Source organism: Desmodus rotundus, chromosome 3, assembly GCF_022682495.2.
Source record: "Desmodus rotundus isolate HL8 chromosome 3, HLdesRot8A.1, whole genome shotgun sequence".
NCBI classification, from domain to species: Eukaryota; Metazoa; Chordata; class Mammalia; order Chiroptera; family Phyllostomidae; genus Desmodus; species Desmodus rotundus.
Window position 1 is genome coordinate 13,329,458 of NC_071389.1, and position 24,912 is coordinate 13,354,369.

The window sequence follows — 24,912 nt, forward strand, 5'->3', positions numbered from 1 at the left end:
ACTGATGGTGCAGTTAAGTAGTTCCCGAATTATCCTACTTTGTGGCTCCTTGTTAAAAAGATAGTAAATTTCTCATTCTTACAGTGGGTTTAGACAGATTTATTTTTTTATTGTTTGCAGCCTAAAGCAAAACTCTTTTATAGGATTTTCTGTAGTTTTTTTAGTTTTATTCTGATAGCTTGAAAATTAAATTAAAATTTCTATTTCTTTTGTAGCTACAAAATACAACATATGATATAATTTTAATTTGTGAAATTCTAGAACAGACAGAAGTCACCTACACTGAGACAAAGTGGATCTATGTTTGATGGGTAGCTGGGTATGGGGGAAGGTGGACAGGCAAGGGACCTGGGAAAACTTTTTCAGGCGATGAATATGTCCTAGCACAAGTCTTCTGGTTTCTGGCCCTGCTTATAAGATTAGAAGTCACCACTCCATGCTGGCAACAAGTCCAAAGCTAAACAGACAAAAATCTATACCTCTTCTTAGATCTGACCAAGAAGTGAGGTCACACTGCAAACTGCTGCCCCCCAAACTGAAGAGACAGAAAGGCGGATACAGAAAATTACAACTTACCTGGGCCAGAAACCCAGAAGCAGAGCCTCAGCAAGAGCCAGTGCAGGGAAGGAGAAAAACTCCAAACTGTAACCAACACATTGCTGGAGGCTCAGTGTGGACAAGTGTGGGAGTTCAAAACTCCAGAGGGACCCCATCCTGGGTGCTGCCGGGGGCACGCCTTTGTGCGTTTTACCTCTTGGAGGTCCATCGGGTCCTCCCAAAGAGTATCAGAGTGCCTCTGACAGAGGGAGGGGAAAAGGAACCACTTTGAAGTGTATCAGCACATTCCGTTCTTAAGAACAAGGTGTGCCCTCAGGAGAAACTAAGGAAAGAGTCTGTCCTGCTCCACTTGGTTTTATCAGCAGCAAAACTGACCTGGGGGAAGAGAAGTACCCAACCCCAGCCCCCTCCAGCCATCCCATTTCACCTAAGGGCACGGAGGGAATGAGAAGCACTTGTGAAGGTCACAGTCCAGAGACACAGCTGCTAAAAAGCTGAAACGTAATCATAGGACTGTAAAAGCTTTCCTTCCCTCTACACCTTACTGCCCATCACTACAGGCATCATTTGCAGCAGTCCCTTTTATCCAGAATATCCTGTCCATCTTTCAACGAGAAATCGCAGGGCATGCTAAAAGGCAAAAAGCAGAGTTTGAAGAGACAAGCAGGCATCAGACTCGGGTGTGGCAGGGGCGTTGGAGTCATCAGACCAGGCACCTAACCCAACTACGACTGGTACGCCAGTTATGCCTCGGACGCAGGCAACAATGGGGCGGGGCGGCAATGTAGACAGAGGTGGAAATGATAAGAAAGAAATGCTGGAGATCAAAAACCCTGTAATGGAAACAAAGAATGCCTTTGATGGGCATATCAGGAGACTGGAAATGACTTGAGGAAAGGATTTCTGAACTTGAGAAATCTCTAAAACTGAAAAGCAAAGAGAAATAAAAAGGCAAGAACAAGACCCCAGGAATGTACCTAGGCATAGCATATTTAAACATCAGAAATCAAAGGGAAAGAAAAAAATTTTGGAGGAAATAAGGGGAGAAGGGACTACCTTCCTTGTAGAGGAGCAAAGATAAGAATTACATCTGACTTCTCAGAAACCACTCAAGCAAGAAAAGAGTGGGGTGAAATATTTAAAGTGCTAACAGGAAAAAAAAAAAAAAACCAAGCTAGAATTATGTAGCCTGTAAAATTATCCTTTGAAAGTGAAGGAAAAATAGACTTTCTTAGACAAGTAAAAATTTAAGGCATTGGTTACCAGTAGAACTGCCTTGCAAGAAATGTGAAAAGAAGTTTTTTAGGAAAAACAAAAATTATATAGTTCAGAAAATTGGATCTATATAAAGAAAGGAAGAAGGAATAAGTGAAGGTAAAAGAAAAACTTTTATTTTTCATATTCTTAATTGATTTAACAGATAATAGTTCATTCAAAATACTAACAGAAACAATGTATTGATTATATATGCATATATACTCTTATGTATAATTATGGGTGATGAAGCAAATGATACGAGGGACAATGGAGGATGATTTGTTACTATAAAGGGCTCGCACTACCTGTGACGTTGTACAGTTTTATTCGACAATGGACTTGGATTAGTTGTAAATGTATGTTGCAAAACCAAAGGCAACTGCTAAAAAAAATAAGTATAACCGATATGCTAAGAAAGGAGAGAGAATGGGGTACCACACATTCACTGAAAACCACAAAAGGATGAAAAAGCGTGGAGGACGAGGTCAGGGACAGAAGATGACACACGGGAAACTGAGAAATGCACAACGTAATTACCGAGGGCATCAAGGACCACCTTGACTTTCAGTGGTCTAAGTGCGCCGATTAAGAGAAAAAGAGCGAGGACACAAATTGCTCATACTGGAAATGAAGGCGGGGACATCATAAGATCCCAAGGGTTAAGAAGGATCGCTCTGAACGATTTTATGCCGACAAATTCAGTAACTTAGGTGAAGTGGACCAACTCCTTGAAAGTCAATCTGCCAAAGTCCACACAAGATTAGACTATCTGAATAGGCCCTGTGTCTATTAAAGAGATTAATGCAATAATTAATGGCCTAAAATAGAAAGCACAAGGTCCAGATGATTTCACTGCTGAAGTCTACCAAATATTTAGGGAAGAGATTGTATCAAGTATCTACAATCTCTTCCAGACTGTAAAAGCAGAGGAAGTGCTTCCTGACTTGGTCTTTGAGGCCGGCATTACAGTGATACCCAAAACAAAGACATTGCAAGAGAAGAAAACCACAGACCAGTATCTCTCATGAACGTAGATACAAAAGTCTCTAACAAAACATTAGCAAATCAAATCCAACGATGCGGGAAAAGAATTGTCCACCGTGACACATGCAGGACCGGCTAATTCTCAAAAATCCATAAATGTAATCTATCACGTCACCCAACTAAAGAAGAAAAACCATGTGATGAGAACAGTAGATGCAGGAAAAGCATGTGGCACAAATCTAATACCCATTCACCATAAAAGCTCTCAACAAGTTGGGAACAGAGGGGAACGTCCTCAAATTGATGAAGAACATCTGCAAAGAACACGTAGCCGACACTGTACATAACGATGAGAAACTGGAAACTCGCCCACTGAGATCGGGAATGAGGCACGGATGTCACCTCTCCCCAGGGCTTTCCAGCACCGGAGTGGAATTCCTAGGAAATGCAATAAGCCAAGAAGAGGAAATAAAAGGTACACTGATTGGGAGGAAGAAATATTAAACTCTGTTTATTTTTTACAGGTGACATGATTGTCTACTTAGAGATTCTGAATCAACAAAAAATTTCCTAATAAGTGATTACAGCAAGGTTGCAGCAAGGTTGTTAATACACAAAAGTCAACCACTTTCCCCTACATCATCAAAGACAAGTTTCGAAATTCAAAACACAATGTCATTTCCATCAGCAACCCCCAAAATAAATACATAAGTAAAACCGAATAGACTATGTACAAGATCTGTGTGAGGAGAACTATAAGCTCTGATGAGAGAAATTATAGAACCAAGTAACTGGAGGGATATTCTGTGTTCATGGATAGGAAGACTCAGCATTGCCAAGATGTCGCTTCTTTCCAACGTGATTATAGATTCAATGCAATCCCAATGAAAATCCTAGCAAGTTATTTTGTGGATTTTGACAAATTGATTTTAAAGTGTATTGGTAGAGGCAGAAGACCCAGGACAGGCAGCACAATATCGAAGAACAGTCCGTTGGAGGGCTGCTCATACCACGCAACCCCAAGACTTACCAGGAAGCCACAGTAATCAAGACTGCGGTGTTGGCAAAAGAGTAGATCATCTGAATGGAATAGAGAGCCCAGAAATAGACCCACGCGGATAAAGTCAACTGGTTTTTGACAAAACGGGGCAAGGCCATACAATGAAGCAAAGATAGCTTTTCAACAAATGGTCCTGGAGCAACTGGACATCCACATGCAAAAAAATATAGAGAGACACAGACCTTACATCCTTCACAGAATTAACTTAAAATGAGTCACAGATCTAAATGTAAAACGCAAAGCTATACAACTCCTAGAAGAAAATCTTGGTGATCTGGGGCGTGGCAATGCCTTTTTAGCTACAACACCAAAGGCACATTCTACGGAACAGAGAACTGGTAAAGTGGACTCATTAAAATTAAAGCTTTCTTCCCTGTAAAAGACGCTGTTGAGAGACTGAGAAGACAAGCCACACACTAGGAGAAAATATTTGCAGACACATATCTAATAAAGAACTATTATGCAAAACACACAGAGAACTCTTGAAGTTCAACAATAGGAAAGCAAACAACCTGATTGAAAAAGGAGCCAAAGACTTTAACAAACACCTTACCAAAGGTACACAGATGGCAAGCAAGCATATGAAAAGATGTTCCACATAATATGCCATCAGGGAGATGCAAATTAAAATAACAATGAGATGTACCTCAATACACCTAAGAGAACAGCGAACATCCAAAGCACTGACAGCATCAACTGCAGATGAAACTGTGCAGCAACAGGAGCTCCTGTTTATTGCTGGTGAGGAAGGAAAGTGGCACAGCGCTTCGGAAGACAGTAACAGTTGCTTATAAAATAAACATACCCACCATACGGTCCAGCAGTGGTGCGCCTTGGTTTTCACCCAGGAGGACTGAAAACTTATGGCCACACAAAAACCCGCACACAGATGTTTACAGCAGCTCTAGATATAATTGCCAAAATTTAAAAGCAACCAAAATATGCTTCAGGAGGTGAATAGATAAACGGTGGAATATTTTTCGGCACTACAAAAAAAAGAGCTATAAAGCTGTGAAAAGACATGGAGGAAACTTACATGCCTATTACTAAGTGAAAGAAGCCCATCTGAAAAGGCTGTGTACTGTGTGTTTACAACTCTATGACACCAGAAAAAGGCAAAGCTATGGAGACAGTCAAAAGGTCAGTGGTTGCCAGTGGCCGGGGGCGGGGGGGGCGGGAGGGGCAAGTAGGCAGAACACAGAGGATTTCAGAGCAGCGAAATATTCGGTATGATATTCTGGGACTGGGTACACGCCATTTATGTTTGCCCAAACCCATAACCTGTACAACACCAAGAGCGAACCCGAATGCAGACTATGGACGTTGAATGATAGTGATCTGTGAATGCAGGTACAGCAAGTGTGACCAGCTTATCACTCTGGTGGGCGAGACTGACGGTAGGGGAGCCTCTGCATGGGTGAGGCAGGGGGCTCTGAGAAATCTTTGTACCTTTCTCAATTTCGCTATGAAACTAAAACTGCTCTAAAAAATAAAAATGTTCTACACAATCTCCATAGGCTGTTTGTTACACAGGTATATATATTGGCCAAAACTCCTCTTCAAATGAGTACATTCTCTTGTATGTGGCTCTATTACGCCTTCACAAAGTTGATTCTAGGAGAAATGAAAGACTACGCTGGCGTGCTGTCCACAGAACAAAGTAAAGGACAGCGAAAGAGGCGGCACGAGGAGAATATTACAGTCGGTGGAAGGTAAAGGTCATGTGGACTTTGCCTGTGGACATGGAAAGAGTATATTTAGAGGTAAAACCAACAAGTCTTGGTGACTGGCTGAGCAACAGAAATGTCAAGGACAACTCCCACGTGTCTGACCTGAGCCACCGGGCGGAGAATGGTGGGTGGGCCGCACTGACCTGGGAACTGGAGAGGAGAGGCAGGCTTGGCGGAGTCTCCATCTCTGTGGAGATGTTGATTCCATCCCTCTAAATGCAAGAGTGCCTTTTGTCTCGGGGGAAACTGAGGCCAGCGATTTATTCACAGTAGATAATGCGGGTAGAGGCAGACCCACAGAAGTGCTCCAGACTCCCACCGGCAGGCAGCCCTGTTGGAGCCAGGCGATCTCCCCCCTGCTTGGTCTTTTGTTATCCCAGATGGATGAGCAGGCAGCTGACTTTTCTGACTCATTCGGCAAATTCCAACAGCATCCTCATCTGAGGCGCTCTGGTCTCCACTGGGCAGGATCTGAAGACCACGCTTCAATTGGATTGGAGAAAAGGGCAGGGAAATTCTAACAGTCAGAAAGCCAGGAAAAGGAATGCCAAGGCCCAGCTACCTACTGTAAGAAATAAAAAGCATGTGTCAAGCCTCTAGCAAAATTTACTTCTACAAATAACACCACGGCCCTGGGGAACAGCAGAGACATTTGACCAGGCAGCAGCTGTGCAGAGGATGCTATTTAAAGACTCTGCTTCTGCAGCCCAAGAACTCTGGGCTTAAGCCTTGATTGGGAGGCGGAGAGAAGACAGCAAAGACTGAGAAAAGAGTCAGATTTGGGGAAAAACATCACCAGGTGGTTGGCTGCTGATGTGAACCCTGAACATGTTCAATGAGTTCCCTTTAATAAAATTATGTCTGTCCAACTTCATTTGCCTAAATTAAATGTGTTAATGCATGGAAAGAACTCAGAAGTGTCCAGCACACAGTGCTTACGAGCAGGAAGCTGGCATTGTTATCATTAATGTTTGTCCCTGTACCCACCTATGTATATCTGCCCGGAGATGGAGAAATGCGCATCTATAATGATATGTTACTGCTAAGAGGTGATCCTGTTTTTAACTTTCTTATTTGGAGGGTTTTTCTTTTGTAATCTGTGAGTGGTATACAGTGAGCATATTTTGTAAAAACCATGAGGCATTCTGGGGGAACAAACGAAGGCTCTGGAGTCAGGCTTCCTAGGTTTAACCCCCTCTGCTTCGCAGCTGTGTTACCTAGAGCAATGTATTTACTATCTCCGAGTCTGTTTTCTCTTGCTTCAAAGGGGACAATAACGTCACCTACTTCACTGGGTGATTATGAGAATTAGGCGAGATAATTGAGGTACGGAGCTGGGCACGGTACCTGGCGGAGAGTAAAAGCGAGGTCAGTGATGACCGCTGTTATTAGCTGTGGACGTGGTGGCGGCTGTTATTTTCTAGCAGGAGAGGGACCATGTTCTACTCACCCCAGGGTTCTTGGCACGTAGTAGTCACTCCAGAAAGGATAGTTTAGCTGGACCCACATCAGCCATTGTCCTGGGAACATTTTCTGTCAAGGTAGAAAAAATGAAAAGTCTGCAAGTACCTTCCCCTTCACGGTCAAGGATTGGGTCCTTCGGGTGACTGGGAAGCAACAGTTCTTTCTCTAAAAGCCTTGCAGATCTCCCAAGACATGAGACTCTTAAAGGGTCCAGCCACTGTTTCCTTGTTCTCCCACAGGCTGGCCAGCCTGAAGCCAGGACCATTGCTGCCCAAAGACCTATGCCGTTCTTCATGAGCAGTAGGCAAGGTATTCCCATGGGAATGTCTAATAATGCAAAGCCTCAAGTAAACAATGACAGGGCAACTGCAGCCGTTGACCCACTGACCGTGTGCGAGGGTGCGGGGGGCGCACTGGGCGACAGCATTCTTTTCCATGTCTAAAACAACCCTTCAGAAGCAGGGAGTCCTTCCCATGTTTTCTAAATGCTCTACAACAAACGTGGTTTTGTTTTAAAACATGAAATGAAATAAGAAGTAGAAACTTTAAAAAAACCTATTCTTTGTGGGTTCGGTCCCAGGAATGGTCCCAGGAATTCAGTATAGACACAGGCGCTACCTCTCATAGTCCCAATAGGATGCAGAGTTTCGTTACATAAAAGGGGGAGAACAGATTGTGCCTGCAAAGTTATGCCTGTCCTTTGAGACGGATGAGCCTCAAGCCATCCACAGCCATATACAGTACATTAGAGTAATACTGTTTTTAATCTATTAATTTGACAAATATTTCTTGAGCACCTACTATGTGCCAAGAGACATTGTCGGTGTTTGATTGTTTGCTAAATCTGGCAACCCTATATGGAGGGCTCTTGCTGGAGGAGAATGCAGCGGTAGCGGAAATAAATGACTAGGAGACACAACAGCTGTGTGTGGCTCTAGTAGCTATAAAAGTGACTGAATGTCAGCCACCATAAATCTGCCCCTGAATGTGACAGTGATGTGTGAGCATAATAGTGAAAGTGACTAATTGGGCAGTAACAAGGACAGCTGTGTAACTCAGTGGGGCCCTACTAAATATTGGTGGTAGTGACAGTAGGCAAGTGACAATGACAGTGAAGACAACTGAGAGGGTGACAGCTGAGAGGGGCACACAGTCCAAGTGCTATGTTGTACAGAACTGTTTGAAGTTTGTGGTCATTGAAAGTGTGAGCATTTCGGGCAGTGACAGTAGAAATGATGGACCGTTGGCAGCAACAATGTAGCGGTTCTGCTGGCGAATTGAATTTGTGACTAACAATGGTGATGGAGCGGGAGTCAGGCTGACAGTGACAGGTCTCAGAACAACTGAGTATTGACACTGTGGAGGGAATAGCTGTAACCACAGAGGGAACTCGGCATTGTGCTGAGACAACTGGAACTGGGCGGCATGACTGGCAGTGACAGCAAAATTGGCTGTGTGTCAGTGACAGAGTGACAGGGTGAAGTTCAGTAGGTCAGCGCTGGTATGATTTAATTAGTCTGACACTGTCTGGATCTGACTTCATCTGTTTACGTGAGGATGGCAAGAGGAGCTTCAACGTGGAATGCATAGTGTGCGTCAAGGTAAGAGAAATTGAGTAAGCGAACAGGCTGTCAATACTTGCCCTCCGCAACCCCAAATACTAAAATTAGGAGGGGGAGGTGGGATCAAAATGCCTTCAAGACACCGTGATTGGTCGATACGGGCCTGTTAGCCTATCGTGTCTGAGCGGTGTCAAGCCCTTCCACCAATGAATATACGTCTGGGTACGAGCCTTCGGTCGCGTCTCCGCATTGCACTTGAACGTGATATTTTGGAAAAATGAATTTTTTTGTGTCCACTTGTCTGCCGTTCTTTGAAATAAGATCCTAACTCCAGAGCTACCTCAGAGAGAGGCAGTGTAACTCGACCAGAACCTTCCCAAGGGAGCGTGGGAACAGGAAAGGAGAGGAGGTGAAGCTCAGGGTCAGGTGTCAGAGGCGAGGCCGGCGGCCGCCCTGGCCCCAGCGTCGTGGCATTGGCGGAGAGCTCGTGCGTGACGCAGGCCCCTCCCCCCCGAGGCCCGCCCCTAGCACGTGACCAGGGCGCGCTGGCCAAGCCGGGCCTCTTCCTTACCACTTCGGTCCCTTCCGCGCTGGCCTCAAGATGGCCGCCTCGTGGCGTCTCTGGTGCTGTTGAATGGAGAAATCTTTATTGTTCCCTTCGGGCAGGAGTGTTCGTGTTCTCTATGGCGCTGTCAATAAAGAACGGCAGTTTGAATCGGTGCTGAACAGGTAACCATAGAAACGGGGCTGGGACTCCACGTGGAGACCCCTTTTATAGCTGAGGCCCTGGAGGCGCCCCAAATGAGGGGATCACAGAGACCCTTCCGCGTGGCGAACACCGCAGGGCTCTGCCCAGTTCCAGCCGTCCCTCGCCCTGGGACGCGGGCTCCCAGGGGCAGCCTACTCTCGGAGCGCAGGCTGGGCGTTAGTCTGCCTGGGAGGAAGGCTGCGGCTGGGGTGCTGCCCCCTGTGGGGCCTTCTCTTCGCCCGGGGCCTGCCCTAGCCCCGCGCCACCTGCTACTCAGCGCGGCGGGATCATCGGCCTCTCGCTGCGGTGCCTCAGTCTCACCCCCCCTCTCCCGCCAAGTCCCTGCACTAGGCAAGGCAGTCTGGCCTCGGGCCAAATCCTCCCCTCCCCCCCTCCCGATTTCGACTGCCGGGAACTGAGAATGGTTTTTAGAGTTTTGAATTGCGATGGATGTATGCAGTCCAATTCCGGAGTCCATAAACGGAGCTTTATGGGAACACAGCCATGCTCATTGTTCGTGTAGTCTGTGGCTGCTTTCCTGCTGCTACGGCAGACGAGGGTAGTGAGCCTGTTGCACGGTAACGATCGCTGGGCCCATGAAGCTGAACATAACTGGCCTTTGACGGAAAGAGAGCCGACTGCTACTCTAGTCGCAAGTAGATGGGTCAGTGCCGTCCAGCGATTCCTCTGGTCACTTCTCACGTAATGGGAAACTCCAGTCACCGCTGTCCGGGTACCTGCGCTTTTTGACAAAACACCCAGACTTCCATTACCTCGTGTGGTCTTAATGATTTGTTCGAAGCGGGAGTTGTTTCCCCTACTTTAAATAACAACAATACCGTCCACCCAGCTTCTACAAGAAGTCAGGTGGTTAATTTATTCATACGCAGCATTTTTGTGCTGACAGCGCTTTATGGGCAGGTGTCCACGTTGCTGTGTAAGAGGAGGAATTCTTGATGCCGAGTGGTGAAACTGTTTAAGGGTGTGGCCCAGATCACAGGTCTGGCAAGTTGAGCCCATCCCTGGAAGCCCCCTCCTGGCCACCCTTGGCACGCTGCTCAGAGTGTCTTCTTTCAAGTCTGTCAACCTGGGGCTATTGGGTCTTCCTCGGAACCGTATCCAACCTTTGTGTGGTTTATGGAGATTTAATTATAACCTCCAAGTGAAGGCGCTCTCGACTTGGCTAGATCATCAAACTTCTGCCACACTCCACTTTCTAATTCAGATGCCTTTCATGTCTGGCAGTAGTTCCCAAACCGAGCTATTTATCACACGCTGAACAAATGCTTTCAGAACCCCGTGCTTGCATGCGCGCATTCGCGAATCGTTCAGGATTTGTTGAGCACCTACTGTATACTAGGAACGATTCGAATCTCTGGAAGTGCAGTGGTGAGAAAGATCAATATGATATTTGTTCTTCCACGGAATTTTAATTCTGTAGAGCTGGACAGATGGTACACAGATAAACAAGGATGATGTCAAATACAGCTGTCACAGCATCATCATAATAAATTAGTAGTTAATATTTACTGAGCGATTCCTGTGTGCCAAGAGCTCTTTGAGCTTGATTGACCCTATGTGCCTGCTTTGCACGGGTTATCATTTAATCCTCACACCACCACTATGACATAGGCAGCATTAATACTCCCATTTTAGAGATGAAGACGTTGAGACTCAGAGATGAGAGACGTCCAAGGTTACATAGCAAATGCCTAAGGGAGCTGGATCTGAACCTAAGCTGATCACACTCCCCACCCTGTACCATTCCATCTGTTTATCTTTTCTACCACCGTGGGACCTCAAGGGCAGGAGCTGCACTTTACCTGTTTTTGTATCACTGCTAGCCAGTACTCACAACCAGTCATCTGGTAAACATTAAATAAACAAATGCAGGCTGCTCTTGAGCAAACGTTTGAGTGCCTGCTGTGTACCAGGCACCATTGTGCTTAGCCCCTGTGCTTACCAGAGTGAGCAAGGTGGACCTAAAACATAGTGTGTGAGACAGTAAAGAAATAGCAGTTATTCCAAATTGTGGCGACTGCTGTAAAGGAAAGAAAACAGTGCTCACCTGAGAGACCCTTTTTATCAAGATGGCCTTGGAAGGCAAGAGAGGTGGTTTAAGGTGAAACTTGTTGAGTGACAAGAATCCAGTCCTGCAAGAAGGGAAAAGGGAGAGAAGCGGGGAGGCAGACCTTTTCAGCAGGTTCAGAGCCCGTGAGCGGGCGAGAAGTCGGAGCGCTGGAGCGCTGGAAGAAATGAGTGACGGTGCTGTGGTTCAGTCCTGTGCCCCGAGTCCCTGGCCCTGAACCTGGCTTCGCCACCGATGGAGCTGCATGTTCGAGGGCCGGGTACAGACTAGTGGTCTGACCTGTCAGCTGTGGCCAGTGGTACCTTTTCAAAGAGTTAGATTGTGTGGATTAAATTAGAGACAATGTAATAATATGTTCTGAGTTTTCTTGTTACGTATGTTGCTGAATTCCAGTCAGAAGAAACGAACCAAATTTGGCCCCAAATGGAAACTTACTGAAAATGCTTAATAATAACAAAAACCCAGAAGTGTGTTACAGTCAAAATTGAAGGTATCTGTGTACATGTGTGTCTTGGGGGAGGAGGGGGACAGATCTTATTTTTTCTTCATGTCTTTAAGAGTTGAACTTTTCCTTTGGGGTGTAGTTTTTTTCCAACCAAATTACACAACTGTCTATTCAGAGCATTTAAAGAAATTATTTTAGTGTTTTAAGTTCAAAACTATTTGTGTTCCTCCGTGACATGTATTTGCATTTTCTTAGGGCATCCTGTGGGAATGATAGGCTTCAAATTCTAGTCTGTGGTCATTTCGAAATTGGTTTGCAAATGATTTGGGGCTTCCTCTAAAGGTTTCAAAATATTGTTGCATTATTTTTAATGTCCTGCCTAAGTCAAAGCAGGGCACTGAGTACTTCAAAGCAAGTAGCAGACTTTTTAACTAGGCGAAAATAATAGGTTGTTTGGTTTCATGAACGTGAAAAATTACAGAGGCGGTAATAAATCAAACTATGTAAGATCAGCGCTGTCAAGTTTTGCTTTAAACTGTGTCCAGGAACCAGGTGGCACATGTCACCGGAAGATGTAATCCGGCCCAGCAAACGGAGCACAGAACTGGACAGGGAGTGGCCCGTAGATGATGCAGTGTTAAACTACAAGCCCCGAATCAGACTGCTATTTTAGGTCTGGGTGGGACCTCTGCATTTAAAGCACTGCCGTTTTACTCTGTGATTTGTGTCTGTTGGGCTCCAGTAAAGAGTAGGTGGTAACACTGGCTTCGAAGGATAATATAAAACTGCAGGCAGAGCGAGGGCATACTGATTTGTTTTTCACTCTGTTTTATTTCAGTTCAAAGCACCGTTGCAGACCGGCAACGCAGGAAAAAAGAGCCACACTTTGGCGATACTCAGCTGCTTTTGGAGATTGGGGAAGACTAAGTATAACCAAAGTGTGGCTTGTTTTCTTGGACTATCTGTTGGCAACGATGCTTTGAACTGAAATGAAGTAGATTGAAAAACAAATTGGCATGCCCTGTTGCCTCATACTGAGTATTTACATTACCCTTCTGGAGCCCTGCCTGTACCAGCGCCCTGGGGGCAGGCAGTGACCCCTCAGCCTCTTTCAACTCTGCAAGAGAGTGAGCTCTTTGATTTTTACAAGGACATTGAATTGGGATATATGCTTTCGGGATCTCCAATAGCTTGCCTTCTAAAGTCATCATCTTGATAATGTGGAGAACACAAGCTATAACCACATGGAGGAAAAAGTAAATATTAAGGACATTTAAATTCAGAGAAGAAATGGTTACTTTTTTTAAAGCCGGGCAGAGGGTGCAGTATTTCATTTGCAGAGAGCACACAGTTTTGAGACTGCTGCAGGCGTCGCGGGAGGGAAGGGTAAGGAAAGAAAGCTGGCTTGCTCACTGCCTTTCCCTAGTGTTGCCAGCCTCCCAGTCATGTCGTCGGGCCCTGAAAACCGTGACGCCAAGCATTCCCTTTCCTTAGATGAAGGCCGCGCTTCGTAGCAGGTCCACATAAAGCAGGGGTCTGATCCGACGTGAACAGTCCGGTGGCAAGGGTTCCCTGAACCCTCGAAATTCACCTGGGCATTTTGTGAATGTCCTTTTTTGGGGGAGAGAGAGTCCATTGCGTTAATGGACTCTCAGTCCTTGACCCTCAAAGGGTGCAGAGCCAACAATGAAACGGCACGTCACCAAATCAAAGTAATAACGAGACTCCGCCTGAAGACAGTTTTCTACTGTGGCGTGGCCTTGATCTCAGAGTTTTGAAACTACCTTTCCAGGCCTTGTTTCCTGCCTAAAGCGGTTAAGTGTAGTTGAACGGTTGTCTTTAATAGAGATATTTACCCAATGGGGGCTTCAGAAATCCCCGAGAGGCCCTTGTCTGTCCTTGTTTTACAAGAGACTGGTGAAATGGGGGCGGTCATCTCGGCAACCTTGTTAGCAGACACCTATTTGCTTCTTCTGACAGGTGAAGGGAAGAGTCGGGAAGCCTGACTCTTGGCTCTAGGCGTCAGCTTCTGACAGGTGGATTCAGTTCCTCGGAGTTAGGAGAGGGCGGTTAGGTGGGAAAGAGGAGGAGAGGGACGGGCTCAAGGAGGCAGAGACAGCAGTAGAGGAGGAGAGGGTGCTGCCCCTGCATCTGCCTGGGGTCCCTCTGCACCTGGGAAGTGAAGGGCTTTTTTTTGTTTTGTTTTGTTTTGTTTTAAACAAGCTTATCTCAGAACTTCTCTAATACTAGGGCCTCTGGGAAAGTCATTTCATAGATGTAATTTTTGATTTTATGAGTACTTGAAGGGAAATAAAAGGAAGGAACTACCTTTTAAATCTCTCTTAGGCTATTTGGTAAAGTGGCACCTCCATAGAAAACTTCTGTGGGCCCGAGTTTGTGGGCCACACAGCGTTTAACAGTTAGTTGCGTCCATTGAAACATCGGAGATTTTACATCTGTCCGACCTCGGTTGATGTTTGGATGCGTGGCCTCTGCTAAAGGCCCTGGAGTCTGGTTCTGGGCAAATGATAGAAATTCTGTTTTGGACTCTGAGAGAAGACTGCAGGAGGCGGTCTAAGCCAGCAGCTTCTTCTCTCTCAGCTCTCTGGGTGTGCCGCCTGACGGTTGGGGCTCCCTTCTGGACTCCTTCAGCTCCTTGTCCCCGCTAACTCTGCAAGATGGTGCCAGGGGCTCTGGCAGCAGTGAATTCGCCATTTGTCCCCATCTGGTACTTCTCTTCAGTCCTTAGTCTCAGTGAATGGTACCGCAGAGTTGCCAAAGGCAGAAACCTGGGGGTCTCCCCATGTTCTTGCCCGTCTCTGGGCCCGCCACCCTCCTTCCACCCCCCACCCACAGAGAGCACACATTTCTGTAAGCTACATGCCTGTTACCCAACAGGGGGTCTCCTTCCCCTTTGGGTGCAAGCTACTATAATCTCTTGTCCTGGGTTACTGCAGCAACCTTCTAGTTGGTCAGCGGGCTTCCAGCTTTGTTTGTCTTCGATGTGTCTTGTCCCTGCTGTCAGAGATCTTCATGAAGCACAGGTCTGAGCGTGTCAGGCCCGCACTACAGCTCCAGGAAGGCCGCCCGCCCGCCCTCAGGGTAGCGCCGTCCCCCTGGGCTTGTGCTGCCCCCCAGCTCCCCAGCTGTGCCATTCTCCCGGCCAGCTCGCCCTTCTGCTAGAGCTGTGGTAAACACTCGGTGGGTCACCCTTGTGGGACAACTGGGCCACACTCTGGGGCTTTGAAGCTGCCGGGTTCCCTGGCCATGTTACTAACCAGGCCAGTAGCGATGCCATCATCTGCGCTGACCTTTAGATTTCTGAATGTTGCTTTAGTTCTGTGTGGCTCCTTTGCGCGGACACCGTATGCTACTTGAGATGTCTGGTCAAATGCTGTCCTGAGCTCACTTGGAACTATTTTCTCTGTGTGGCTATGCCACCAACTTGATAAACAATAAACAGGTTCATTTGCTTTAAACTTTAAAAAAATTGCTTTTAAAAATCTGATTTTGGTTTCTAATTATGTTAACCATTTACATCGTTCCAAAATCAAAGCAGCATAATGAGGTACAGTCGCGGAAAGACTTATTTCATGCCTACCCCTCTTTCTCTCTTCTCCTGAGTCTTGCTGTCAGAGGTGCAGGCTTTTGCCAGTCCATTAGGTAGGAAATAACATATCACTATAGTTTAAATTGATTTTCTCCTTTTTTGAGATACAGGATATCTGCCCAATGTCTGCGATATAAGTTGCAAAAATATTTTTCCAGTTTGTGTTCTGCCTAACTTTGCATGTTTTATTGCTGTACAAAGGTTTTACACCTTTACATAGTTATGTTTATCAGTCTCACAGGTATGTGTTACTTTAGATTTTGAGTCAGAGTAAGAAAGTTTGCCTCACCCTCGATTTACGAGGAATTCATTAATCTTTTCTTCTAGTACATACACAGTTTCATTTTTATATTTTACTTTATGTTTTTATTTTTACTTGTTAATGCTCACCTGAGGACAGTTTTTCATTGCTTTTAGAGAGAGAGGAGAGGAAGAGGTGGGGGGAGAGAGACAGAAAAATAAACATCGACATGGGAGAGAAACATTGATTGGTTGCCTTATCATAGGCGCCCTAACTAAGGATTATACTTGCAACCTGGTTTTGTGCCCTGACCAGGAATCAAACCCATGACCTTTGGGTCTACATGATGATGCTCCAACCAACGGAGCCACACTGGCCAGGGTGAGACTTTTACCCCAGTGACAGTCTAGAGCAGTGAGTATGAGCATATTCTGACCCCTGCGAATGACCCAGGCCTCGTGACCGAGAACCGCCCACCCTGTTGCAGAGCCCACGTAGGTCTGTGCTTGGGGGCAGGTTGGCGCCGGGGCCCCACATTAGCTGTCTCGGGCTGATGGAGAAAGAGAGTAACAGGCCCCAGCTTGGCTGGTTTATTTTCCGTGTCGTGAGCTCAGCCATTGTTTTGAGTTTCTGCCTCCTAAGGTGATGTTAGGAACATGGTAGGAACTTCCGGATTTAAATAACAGTGAAATTGACCGCCCTTCTGCATTCAGCCCCTGGGTTGCTGCGGCGCTCTAACTTCTGAACGTTGCTCTGAAGCCCTGGCAGTCATTAAATCTGGCCACCCAGACACTAGCTGCTGTCAGCTGCCCTCAGTTCCACTCAGATTTAAACCCGGGGGAGACTTTCTAAGGTCAAAGTCCAAGACGTCAGACTAATTGGCTTCTAGAGTTCTGGACTTTTTTCCCCGGGCAGCAAATTGTTGAGGATGAAATTTTCCATGTCTTCCTTTGAACATTTGTGAGCAAATACTACAGAATCCCATAGGCTCTTTCCCAAATTTAAAGACTGTTTTTAGTTTCTTGAGTTAACTCTCTTGTCATACTCCCTGGCGATGGATAACAGAAGGATAGAGATGAAAATAAGTCCCGTGTCTTCAAAGACAAAAGACGCTTACAGCACTCGGAGGAGAGGAGACTAGAATTCATCTGTGAAGTGTGCACAGAGGTGTCCGGGGGCTGGGTGAGCTGAGTGTGTAAAAGGGCAGTAACGCAGGGAGCTGGGGGTTCCTAGTCCCGTCAGTGCTCCCGCTCCCTAACTACAAAGGTACAAGAAAGGAAGGGTTTTAAGCTGAAAGTGGTCTCTTCTTCCCAGCTGTGGCATAAGCTCCTCCAGAGCAGGGATTATGCTGAGTTTCTTCTCTGCAGTGTCAAACCTCAGTTAAGGGCGCTTAGCTGACTTCGGTAAAGATCAGCTGGACACGCTGTCCACTGATGAGGCTGGAGCTGCGTGGCCTTCGCGTCCCCCAGCAGCACTGTTACCAGCTGTGTGGCCTTGGACAAGTCGGGGGCTTGAGAAATGTGTGTATGCTGCCTCCTGTAGCACAGACAAAGTAAATCCTCAATAACGTCACCGCTCTTCATTTACTGTGCCTCCGCGCAGTGCCTCTGAACTAAGCAGTTACTAAAAAAGGAGGAGAAAGACTCCAGGATCAAGAGCTTAACTGCTTTTTAAATTCTCAGGCCTGGACAATGGACAGTGGTAAAGGTCCCAGCTCCCAAGTAGACAGCGTGGGCTCATTTACCGCCACCACCACTCACTGGCTTTGGGATCTGAGCGACTCATTTTATCTCTCCAGGCCTCCGATTTCTCAGTTGAAAGTGGAATTAATAATAGTAACTGCCTCACAGGTTTTGCAAAAATTACATAAGACCGACCATGCAAAGTTCTCGGCACGGCGTCTGGGATATAATAAATCTTAGTAAATGTTAGCTACCATATTTTTTGGACTATAAGATGCACTTTTCCCCCCAAATTTGGGAGGAAAATGGGGGTGCGTCTTATAGTCTGAATGTAGCTTGCCTGGCTCGCTGCAGGGGAGTTGGGGGGGGCAGTGGAGCGGGGCTTTTTTCCCTATTTTCCTCCTCTAAAACCTAGGTGGGTCTTAGGGTCCAGTGCGTCTTATAGTCTGAAAAATATGGTACATATTGTTGGGTTGCTACCTTAACCCTTCCAAACTGTCTGTCTTTTCCCCCTTTCCAAATGTCTTCCTCATTGCTTTCCACTTAGAGTACATAGCTCAGACATGGGTAACGGGGAGAGTCTCATTTCCATCATTAGTTAACGGGAAAGTCTTGAAAACACTTTACTTCTCAACACTTCAGTTTTTCATCTACAAAATGTGGGAATCATCAGACCAGGTGATTTCAGAAGTTCTTTCTGTCACCTGCTAATTTCCAGTGAGTTTAAGGCTTTGCATGAAATCACTGATTATGGCCCAGAGACCTGTGTTATGAGAGGCCCAGCCCTCTCCATTCTTCCTCACTCTCCGGGCTGGCTTCCATCCGGTCCGCTGCAGGTCTGTTCAGCGCACCAGCAGAACAGCCTGTGGCTGGGGCAGCGGGCGGCTACTCTTTACATTCTCGGAGAGGGACTGAAAAAGTAGCCCAGGGTCACTGCTGGTAGGTGCCTGCACAAGGTTACCTCAAGGACAAAGCTGAGTCCAACTGCACCGAGAGGCTGGAGCCACAGGAGAGTCCAGGACTTCGGTGATGGAGGTGACAAGACAGAATGGCAGCTGGCGCTGCCCTACAGGGTACATTGACCCCTCAGGGTCTACTTGCCGAGTCTGGAGGCCAGGAGTTTACTTCCGGGGCCAGGACACATGCACCATGCCTCCAGTAAATGTAGCATACAGCCTCTTCCGTGATTCTTTTTTTAAAAATATTTTATTTATCTTTTTAGAGAGAGGGGAAGGGAGGGAGAAAGAGAGGGAGAGAAACGTCTGTGTGTGAGAGAATCATTAATCAGTTGCCTCTCGCACGTGCCCAATTTGGGACCTGGCCCGCAACCCAGGCGTGCGCCCTGACAGGGAATCAAACTGGCCCCCGGTCCCCCGAGCCACACTGACCAGGGCTCTGCTGTGATTCCTAAAAAGCTTCCTTATGATACTTGACCTCGTTGCTTACTTGCTTATTTGCTTATTTATTTTTATGGATAACTGCAAGGAGCAGGCATATATCACTAGTAAGTGAACTAATAAATTGACTTTCTGATTTCTACAATAGTTCTTATGGATTTAGACAGTATTTTCTAATCTCCAAAGTCCAATTAACTGTGAGACTTTTACAGGATAGGGTTTTTGTGTCTGCGAAGTCGACAACCAAACCAGACCCTAAACCCAGCCAGTGAGGGAAGCCTCTCGGCCTCCAGCCGGTCTGCCAGCCTGTCCCACTAGCACCCTTTCCCGGACACACCTCTCCAGCCGTCTTCCAGCCCAGGCCCGCAGAGGAAACCAGGTGCCTCAGATGCAGGTGCTCCCATCAGGCCATCCGGCAGTGCGTCTCTGTCTGGGAGTGGCGATGAGGAGCAGCGGCAGTGAGCGCAGACGTCCTGTCAAGGCTAAGGTGGTAATTAAGAGCCGGGCAGATCTGCAGTTAAGCTCTGGTCAATTCATTAGCTGTGAGTCTTGGGCAAGTTGTATAACCTTGTTAGAAATTAGTTTCCTCACCTGAAAATTAGGAATAATAATTGCATCTACCTCATCGGGAGGGTGGGGGGATTAAACGGGAAGTGCATGACTGAGATTAACACAGTGCCGGACACCATCACCATCATAGAGCAGTTGATGACCGTACCAAATGCACTCGGGAGGTTCAAGGGCATGAAAAAGAGCAGAGACCGGTGGACTAGGCAGAAAACAAGTTTTAACAACCTCCTTTTCATCCCGTGGGAAGGGGAGGATTTCTACCCTCGGGTTATGGCTGAACACACAACACAGGGCCCTGGACAGATGAGATTGACAGCTGTTTATTAGTCACGGATGCACCAGCCCCAGAGGATGACCAGCCGCTCTGCCAGGTCACATGTGACTGCACTCAGAAGCAGTAGACCAGGGACTGTGGGAGGCAGGCTTTGTAGTACTGAGGACTGAGTGCCCTCTGGTTCCTGCCAGAGCATGTGATCATTTATTTATATTTACTTATTTATTTTTCTCTTATCGATTCCAGAGAGAGGGGAAAGGAGGGAGAACAAGAGGGAGAGAAACATCGATGTGAGAGAGAAACATTGATTGGCCAACTCGAACGTGTGTCCCAACTGGGGACTAAACCCACAACCCAGTCTTGCGCTCTGACCACCAGGAATCGAACCTGCGACCTCTCGGCTTGCAGGGTGACGCCCAATCAACTGAGCCACATGAGCCAGGACAGACGTGATTGGTTTATTTGAAAACTTGGGGGCCTGTCAGGGTACTAAATCCCAGTGCTCCAGGATAAGCAGGAACTATACCTGTCCCTTTGATGAGAGAGATTGTTTGGCTACAGGACGTCGTCCGTGGGAGCAGCGCAGGTGGTAGAATTTGTGATTAAGAGCTTTGAGGCTTTCCTGATTTTACAGATTGTTAAGGTGGCACATAATATCGATCCTTAATTTTAGACTTTATACTAAGAAAGAGATACAGGCCTTGTAATGCTATTTAATACCATTTTCAGGGGGTCTGGGTAGGAGGCCATGGAAGATAATTAGACACGTCTGATTCTGTGCGGGAGACTGGTGGCACAGCAGCTGAAAGAGTGTGTCATACGTAGTAGGTTGTATGCAGTGGCGTGAGCCAGGCTGTCTTCCCTGTATCCATTTCATACATTTATTGTTCGGCTGTACCACCCTGCGCCCTTTCAAGGCTTAGCCAGGTTCAGTGGGCCACTTGACCCTAGATCAGGAGCACTTTGACCCCTAGTTACTTTGGCAGCAGCCAGGGAAGCAGGGCTAGTCCTGAAAGACTGGGTTGCTGAAATGCGTTTTAAAGGAGTTTGGGTTGGTGCCAGGCTGTGGAGCCTGGTTATTGGAATCCTCCAATTTTTGTAGGTTGTATTCCCAAAGCTATTTTAGAGTTTGTTTTTCAAGCTGGAGCCAAGGGCAGGTGGAAAAGGAAAGATTTGAGGATGACTCATTACTTTTCAGAGGTGAACGGTTGCTTAAAACATGATGTAATAGTTAGATGTGAAAAACTGAGATTTGAGAACAGATAATGTCATAGCTCCTTGTGACTCAGAGAGGGTTCCTTGAACCCATAGCATTCATATCACCTGGAGCTTTTTAGAAATGCAGAATTCAAGCCCCATCCCAGAGCTCCTGGATCAGAACCTTTTCTTTGGCAAGACCCCCGAGTGACTCTTAGAGTGCACATTAGAGTTGGAGAGACCGTTCTGGTGGATGGGGGCATGTGCCTGAGGACCACCTGGCTGGATCGAATCTCAGTGCCTCCCTCGACCGGTTCTCTGTGTGGCCTTGTGCCTGTTCCTTAACTTCTCCACTGTCAGGACTTGGTTTAAATTGGGTTTGACTGTTGTGCTAGGTTGTTAGTATCAAAGGACGTGACATGTGAGAAGTTCTGAAGAGACATAACAAGGCACTTAATTATTAGTAGCTTTTATTAGTGGTTATTTAGTATCTTAGTATGATTTGGTAGAAAATGAAGAGCGAGCAGAATGTCATTAGGACTGACTCTGTTGTGAGACATGAATTAGTAATTGAGAAAAATTCGGTCTCCTGAGCCAGTGGGGCAGCGAATGTGGTTGGCTCACTAACCAGTTTCCTCAGGGTGAGACTGGAAGCACACTCGTTAAGTGACCAAGAGTTGACAGCTGTATTCCTTAATGACTGCTGAGCTCTTGGAAGGGAGAATTCTCTGCGGAAGTGGTAGCTAAGTCTTGGCATCCACTGAGGCCTTGGCATTACAAAGGGAAGAACCATGGCTTAGGGTTGAGACCTGGGCTTTTGTTTCTGCCTCTTACTAACTCCGTGGCCCATGAGGCATTTGGCATCTCTGAGCCTTAGTCTCCGTCTGTGAAGTGAGAATAACGGGGACGATGAGGCGCAAATCCCAGTATGTACGCGAGGCATTATTACTGCAGCATCGTCCCTCCCTGGCTCAGTAGACAGCTGCCCCCCCCACAATCCCCAAAGGTGAATTTTATGCCTGCTTCAGCCACTTTAGACTCCTCAGTAATGGAGTTCTTTAGAGCTGTCCTGGATCCCTGGAGGTCCCAGTGACTGGGATGTGCCTTAGGGGAAAGCACAGAGGTCATTCGGGTGTTGCTGCTGCTCCCTGGGGCTGGAGCAGTAGCAGACCCGCATTCGGGACCGAATGATGGTGATGGTAACATTAGAAATAACAATGACTGTGCATTTGTAAACCCAGGAGTATCTGATACAAAAGTCTGCATCCCTTACACTATAAATTGCTGCCTTTCATGCCCTCAGTGTAAGAGAAGAGACCAGATGACAGCTGCTTTTGAACTTGAGAAATCTGGGCCTGCTAAAAGCTACAGTCACCCTTTTCTAACCTCACCAATCTTTCCTTGCGTTCTCAGAAATAATTGCTACTGGTTCTCTTTTAACTTAGCTGATTCCTTACATACCTTACATTTTAAATCATCTTTTTGTGTGTAGCAAATGCCTCATTTCTTGTCTCTGAATGTGTGTGATCTTTGGTCTAATTATGTTGAGAGTGGCCTGTTATTTCACCTGATTCTGGTTGTTTGTGAGACGCTAAACAGCCCCAGGGTTAAAGCTGACTCAGATCAAAGAGCACGCTGCCTCCCAGGACCTCAGTTTCCCCCCTCGAAAAGGGAGAGCTTGGACTAAGGTCACTCGGTCATAAGACGAGTACGTGATAGATAAAGTAATGAACTTCTGTTTGCTGAAAGCAATGAAGAGGGCTCAGCAAGGCCCCTCCCAGCTTTCTGGTTCCGGCAGAGCCCAGGCATCAAGATGAAGTAAAAAATTTATTCAGCTGACAGGGACAGTAAACAAACAAACAAAAAACCTTTAAGCAGGAAAGGTAGCATCAAGCCAGACCATAAGAGAGATGTCTTAGAGCCGGAGGTAGATGTTCCACAGGGAGAGCTGGGAATTGTTCAGGGAACCAGAATAGAGGACCCTTGAGCAAGTAGTAGCATGGCTCTTGTCTCTTGATTAGTGGCATACAGAAATGCAGGCAGGGGTGGGGCCAGCTGCTGCTCCACGGACCTCCAGTTGTTTGGTGGCAGACAGTACGTATAAGACGCCAGTTCTTCCTTCCCATTGCTCGTCACCTTTCCTCATTAGTCCCTCCTACCTGTCCCTGGGAAAGCTCTGCTTCAGTTCTGCTGTTTCCATTTCAGAAGCTCCTCCCTCAAAATAGACAGAAGTTCCTCTGCTCACTTTCTGGCCTCCCTAACCTAGGCAGCCTTGTACTCCACACGTGCTCGTGCCGTGAGTGTCTTTGGAGACCTGCCCCAGCCTGCCCAGTGTCCATAACAATAACGGCAAGTACCTCGTGGATACCTTTCCGACGCCAGGTGCAGTGCCCGTTCCTGTGCACAGACACCGCTGTCAGCATGCATGCCCAGTGTCCTCTGGTGGAACTGGGTTCGTCGTCCTCCCTCTGCCTGTAGTTCTTCACCTTTCCACCCTTGCCTGTTGAAATGTCCCCAACTTCCAGTGACCTGCTCCTGCCCTTTCCTCTTCCTTGCCACTCCCTGGGATCCATCTGTTTTTTCCCTCCTCTCCCTTTTCTTGTCTCTTGTGGATCAAGTCTTTTAAGAGTTCTGTTTTTCGATCATCCCGGTGTATGGTCAACTTTACTACAAACTCCCTGTGGACAAGGGTCTTGTTTTATATTTCACTTGGCTCCCACACAGCACCTAGCAATGTGCTGAGGAAACAGTAGGCAGTCTACCCAGGAATAATTATTGGTTGACGTGTGAATTGCTGACTTAGGGAAAATGACTTAGGGAATGGAGAGTCACAGATCCAGGTCCCGAGCACAGCAAAGAGCCTCCTGCTCTCCAGGAGTGGCAGCAGAGGCCTCTGCGTGAGTGCTTTGCTAAGGACCTCGCCAGCAGCTGTGGGTCTCAGAACATGTATTTTATTTAATTAAGCAGTACATATCGAAACTGCAGGGTTTTACATTTCTTTTTGTTCGTTAAAGGGATTCCGTATTTTCTACCAACTATGACTTTAGTTCTTACTTTTGCATTTTCTGGGTTTTCTTCTGTGATTGTTTCTTTGTAACTTACAGAATCGTCAAACTTTGAGTTTGTTTTTGGAAGCAGACAGAACAAAATTATAGATAGATAGGTACATAATAGACGATAGATAAAATATACATTCTCTGTGCTCCTTTTAGAAAGTTGGGCTGGGTTTCCTTTGTGTTGAAGTCCGGTTGTGTTGGGGCCATTGTGCAGCACTCGGTTCACCATTGAGCGTTTTCTTTGTAAGTGTCTTGATTCTACATCTGTCTGGCCTTTTCTTGAGGCTTTAATATTGTTCCTTTGAGGAACATTCATCATTCTAGTGCTCTTTTGTTGCTTAAATGTTCTTCCCCTGGGAACTTTGACAATTTTCCCAAGCCTAGTAATTTCAGTAAGTGCTCAATAACACGATTGAGGTTGCCGCTGTTCGAGAATCTACAGGACTCCCTTAGAGGTTTCCAACACTCAGTGTTTACACTATAGTTTCTTAACTTTGAGAAGCACACTCTTGTGACATTCTTTCTAGTGCGATATTCTCTCTCCTCCATTTAACTTCCTTACTAAGGAAGTGAGGGGTTAACTCAGTAAAATACATGTTAGAGGCCTTTACATTTTACTTGTGAGATCAGCAAAGTATAGTTTAGCCTCTATGGTATATTTCAGCAACCCATAAATCACTAGTGTATCCTTCATGATTACACATTAGATTTACTTAATAACAGTAGTCTGTACCTGAAAGTGGTCTACAAAGATTATATGGCTTAATTGTTTGTTTACAGATAGATACTCAGCTGTCATATCAGATGGCTAGTTTCAAAGCTATTTAATGAGAGTGATTCACAGCTTCTCTTGGTAATAATAACAGCTAACACATGTAGAGTTTAAAACATATTAAGCACTGTTTTAAGTGTAAACACACCCACATATTACCATATTTTTTGGACTATAAGATGCACTGGACCATAAGATGCACCTAGGTTTTAGAGG

The 24,912-nt window shown here is 46.4% G+C and overlaps 1 protein-coding gene and 1 long non-coding RNA gene across 4 annotated transcripts in view; one reads left to right on the top strand and one right to left on the bottom strand.

The window, feature by feature from the left end:
- Positions 1 to 6,835: 6,835 nt before the first annotated feature.
- LOC123479125 (uncharacterized) lies at positions 6,836 to 9,305 on the bottom strand. The gene is made up of 3 exons (XR_008426363.1): positions 9,187 to 9,305; positions 7,040 to 7,122; positions 6,836 to 6,936 (listed from the first exon to the last, which is right to left on the bottom strand). It is a non-coding gene; the product is annotated as an uncharacterized lncRNA (long non-coding RNA).
- ZBTB40 (zinc finger and BTB domain containing 40) overlaps positions 9,194 to 24,912 on the top strand; it is a 59,916-nt gene continuing 44,197 nt past the window's right edge. For 2 of the 3 annotated variants that reach the window (XM_024554349.4, XM_045190644.3), the window contains exon 1: positions 9,197 to 9,344. The gene's annotated coding sequence lies outside the window, so the exon portion shown is untranslated. Of the gene's footprint in view, positions 9,345 to 24,912 lie in introns of all 3 variants that reach the window. The other variant, XM_024554350.4, reaches the window with a different exon arrangement.